Below are 5,240 nucleotides of genomic sequence, written 5' to 3' on the forward strand. Positions count from 1 at the left end.
ACAAATTGACTATGTGTATAACCAAGATGTACACCTTCCTGATGTTAAACCACAAAATATCCTCTTGTTCTGTTTGAATGTGTCTTTGTATAGTATTAGCGTTTTCACAATGTTAAGTCTTCCATTCCGTAATGGTATGTTTTCCTGTGTATGTAGATCTTTTTGATTTCTTTCAGTTGTGTTTTGTATTTTTGCTTGTATAAATCTTTTCCATCCTTGGTTAATATGTTCATAGGTATTTTATTCTTTTGAGGGCTGTTGTAAATAGTATTGTTTTCTTGATTTCCTTTTTTGGAGTTCTTCTCCTTGTTGGTGTAGAGGAATCCTATTGATTTTTGTATGTTGAACTTGTACCCTGCCACTTTGCTGAAACCTTCTATTAGTTTTAGTAGCGTCTCAGATTTTCTGTGTATAGGATCATGTATCTGTGAGTAGGTTAGATTTTCTTCTTCCCTACAGATTTGTATGCTGTTTATGTACCTTTCTTGCCTTATGCACTGGCTAGGACTTCCAGTATAATATTGAATATGAGTAGTGAAAATGAGCATCCTTAATCTTATCCCTGTTCTCAAGGGAAATGCTTTCTATCTCTCTCCACTGAGAATAATGTTGGCAGTTAGTTTTGTGTATAAGTTATGTTAAGGAATTTCCCTTCTTTTCCAATTTTTCTGAGAGTTATTATTCAGAAAATGTTGTTGGATTTTATAAATATCTTTTTCTGCATCAACTGAGGTGATCATGCAATTCTTTTTCTTTGTTTTATTTATGTGATGAATTATGTTGACTGCTTTTTTAATATTGAACCTCCCTTGCATCCCCGGTATGAATCCCATATGATGGAGATGTGTTATTATTTAGATATGCTGTTGAATTTTGTTGAGAATTTTCAAGAGGGATATGGTCTGTTACTTGATTTCCTTGTGGTATTTTTACCTGGTTATTATCTGGTTATTGCTGGTTAGTATTTATGGTTTTATCATAAAATTGGGGGTGTTCTCTCCTTTTTTATGTTCTAGAATAGTTTGAATAGAATTAAGAACTCTTCTCTGGATTATTTATTTTTTACTTAATTTCTGCTTGTCTGAAAATGACTTATTTCGCCATCGTATTTGATGGGCAGTTTTGCTGTATATATCATTCCTAGTTGGCAGTTTTCTTTCAGAGTTTTATATATGTCACTTCAATGTCTTCTTAATGAAATTGTGTCTGCTAAGAAATCAGAACTTAGTCTTATTAGTTCTGCTTTGTAGATAATGCTTTATTTTCCTCAGAATTCTTTCCTTGTCTTACATTTTGAAATATGTCTTGGTATTTTTCTTTTGGAATTTTTCCTGTTTGGAGTCCATTCAACTTCTTGACTGGCTGTCCTCTTGTATTTTATGATGTTAGGGAAGTTTTCTTCAGACAATTCTTGGACAATGTTCTCTCTGGGTTTTTTGGTTTTTTTTTTTTTTTTTTCTGCTGTTGTTTCTTCCTCTTCTGGAATTCCAATCACACGAAGTTATTCCTCTTGATAGTGTTCCACTTAGGCTTTCTTTGTATCTTTTTGATTTTTCCTCTAGCAGATGAATATTGAGAGATTTTTTTCTTCAAGCTCAGTAATTCAGCCTTTCATTGATTCAATTCTACTTCTTTTCCCTTTCAGTGTATTATTTATTTCTGAAGTCTTAGTGTTCCTCTTCTGGCTTTTTAATTGTTGATTTTGTATGATTTCCACTTTTTCAATTCTTATGTCAATTTGTTTCCTGTGTTTTTGTTTTCATTGATTTCATCATAGTTTTCTGGATCGTTTGCTCATTCGGTTGAAGTTACCTAATTAGCATTCTTTTATATTCCTTATCTAGTAGTTCTGATACTATTTCTGGTGTTATATTTTCTTTCTCTTTATTTTGGAGACTTGTTTGAAACACTCTGTCTTATTTCTTTGTATAAACTGAAATTGTCAGCTTTCTATGAGGCATTTCGTGTCATCTTTTGTGCTTAGTTGATTGTATATTGATGTATTCTTAGGCGCTCACTCCTGGTAGATGTGGTAGAGACTGTAAGTGTGAACGCAGTTCTCTTTGTAGAATAGTTCAGAGCAAGTTCATGTGTCTCCAGAAGCAGGGGTGCTATGCCTGGCACACTATCTTATGCAGAGCAGAGGCTATGCAAGAGAGGGTGCCATTGTCTGCACCCCCATCTGTCAGGAGGGCATGGGAACAAGGAAGATCTGCACCTTTTGTTGCCAATCTCCAGCCTGTGCCCATAAGTTGCTTTATCGACAGTGTTTTTGCAAAAGCTCAAGGTGGCCATGTGTTCCATGCCAGTCCATAATCTGTCTGGTTTTCTTATTTCTCACTGCTCCTGTTAAGCTTCCTCTTTCATTCAGAATTAATATACCTTTCTGTCCTATCCTCTGATGCTTAGGATTCCAGGATCACCATCTGGATCTGTTTAAATCAATTTCCCATTTCTTTGTTGCAGAGGGTTGGCTCAGTGGGTCTGCTTACTCCACCATCTTGCCCCAGAATCTGGGTCATGATTTTTTTATCCATTTGGCAATTTTCTGTCTCTTGACTGGTACATTTTCAACCATTTAAATTACCTGTGGCTATCAATATAAAGGAGCTCTGGTAGCGTAGTGGTTACGAATCGGGCTGCGAGCCGCAAGGTCAGCAGTTCGAAACTACCAGCGGTTCCACAGGAGACAGATGAGGCGGTCTGCTCCCGTAAAGATGTACAGCCTCGGAAACCCTGTGTAGGGTCGCTATGAGTTGGAACCGACTCCATGGCACACAACAACAACATCGATAGGTATGGAGTTCTGGTGTGGCATTGTGGGTTAATGCGTCAGACTGCAAAGGCGTTTGAACTGCAAGGTCGGCGGTTCAAGCTCATCATTCGCTCCTTGGAAACCCTATATGGGGTTGCTATGGGTCGGAACTGACTAGACAGCACTTAACAACAACATCAATAGGTATAAATTTACTAATGCCATTTTGTTATTCTTTGTTCTGTTTAATTTACTGTGTTGAGTTATTTTAATTTATGGATTTTCTGTTTGTATACTTGTTGATTTTGTGTTTACTTAATCTTCTTGATTTTCTTCCTTATTTTGGTGAGTAGATTTATTTTCTCTGTGGTTACTCTGAAATTTACCCTGTCTTCCCTAATTTAAAACAGTTTGTTTTATCATGGTAGCACAGTGCCTTGACTTCCTCTTCATATGATAATTTTGTAACTATACCATTTATTTTTATTCCCCTTTTAGTTTTGAAGTTGTCATTGTTTACAGATCAATACCTCTGGTTCCCTGTTTCAGTTTTGCAGCTTTATTTTACTTTGAGATGTCTTTATATGGGATTGTTGTTGTTGTGAAGTGCCATTGAATCGGTTCCGACCCATAGCGACCCGGTATAGGGTTTCTGAGGAGCAGCTAGTGAGCTTGAACCGCTGATCTTTCGGTTCTAACTTAACCCACAGCGCCACACCAGGACTCCTTATATGGAATGATAGCTGAATGATGCTGTCATGTATCTTGATCTCAGGTTGTCTTATGCCATTAGTTCCTTCTCTGAAGAACACCTTAAATATTTCATGTAAGTTTTCCCTGGTTTTCACAAATTCCCTTAATTTTTGTTTACCTAGGAATGTGTTAGTTTCACCATCCTACCTGAAAGACTTTTGCTGGATATAAGTCTTGGTTGGCAGTTATTTTCTTTCAGGGTTTTGTATATCATCCCATTATCTTTTTGCATTCATGGTTTCTTCTGAGAAATCAACGTTTGTCTTATTGGTCCTCTTGTGTTTGTGATGCTTAGTTTTTCATGAGCTGCTCTCAGAATTATAATTACATCCTTTAGGGTCTATCGTATATGGGGTTTGTTGAGCTTCTTGGATGGAAACCTCATCTTTCATAATATTAGGGAAGTTTTTGTCAATAAATGTGCAAAAATTCTCTGTTTTTCCCCTCTCACTTATGTAATTCCAAGCATTCACTGATTCTTCCTTTTGATAGTGTTCATATATAGCTTTTAGATTTTTACATTGTTTTTAAAACAGATTAGTATGAAGTGATTTGTCCTCTATTTTACTGATTCTCTCATCCATTGATTCAGGACTACATATGTTCCTCCATTCATTAAAATATCTACTTAAGATGTGCTTTATATGATACGCACTGGATTTCAGCCCCAAGGCTGGTTTAAGCCCACCCATCACTCTGTGGGAGATAGATGAGACTTTCTGCCCTGCAGAGATTTCCAACCTTGGAAACACTATGCAAGGTCACTATGAATTGGAATCAATTTGATGGCACTTAACAATTTCTGAATTTCTAATTGGCTTTGAATTGACTTTTTTGGGAGGTGTGTGCCATTTTGTGCTTGTATTGTTTTCATGAATTCTTAGGGTCTTATCTGTTTTCCTTGATCTCTTTGAGGATCCTATGTATGTCTTTTGAATTCCTTACCAGGTAGTTCTATTACCATTTTTTCCTCAGGAAGATTTTTTTAAACCCTTATTTTGTTCACTATTTTAAGTCATCTTACCTTGTTTAATTTAACTTGTTATTATTTGCTGTCTCTGAGGCATTATGGTGTTATCTTTATGTATTTGTTAATTGATTGCATGTGTTTGTTGTATCCTAATTTGTTTTGTTTTGTTCTGATATATCATGACAGCATGGGTGAATGTGTTCACTTGTCTGGTGTCATGGGAGCCCTCACAACCTATCTATAGGTGAGCAGGTCCATGGTGAGCATGTTGATGGCGTTCATTGGGGGCTGAGGGCAGGCACTGGCCTGTAGTGGATTCACTGCTCCTTGCCAGATTGATGGGGTTTATGACAGATAACTGGTGGCATGAAGGCACTTACTGCCACTTGCTAACTTGGCAGGCTGGTTGGTAGCTTGTATTGTGGCAGGTGGAGGGGAGCTTTTACTGTGTTCTGATGTAGGTGGGGATGGCATATCTGTCAAGGTGTGGGTATCTGGTTACTTCCTGTTGACTGCATCCGGCATTTGGGACCTGAGTCTGACCACACATGGGGGAAAGGCTGCCTGCAATCTCTTCAAATGGGGGACTTCTTACTGACACTGTATGCATGTTACTTCGTGTGGACCACCTGCCCTGATGGTCTCATGTACTGCTGCTGATGAGTCATCTACTTCTGGATTTTGGCTCTCTCCTTATTCCAGTACTTTCCCTCCCTTTTCTTGTTAAGTGCCGTCAAGTTGGTTCCGACTCATAGTTACCCT

Source organism: Chrysochloris asiatica, unplaced genomic scaffold (genome assembly GCF_000296735.1).
Source record: "Chrysochloris asiatica unplaced genomic scaffold, ChrAsi1.0 scaffold00286, whole genome shotgun sequence".
Lineage (NCBI taxonomy): Eukaryota > Metazoa > Chordata > Mammalia > Afrosoricida > Chrysochloridae > Chrysochloris > Chrysochloris asiatica.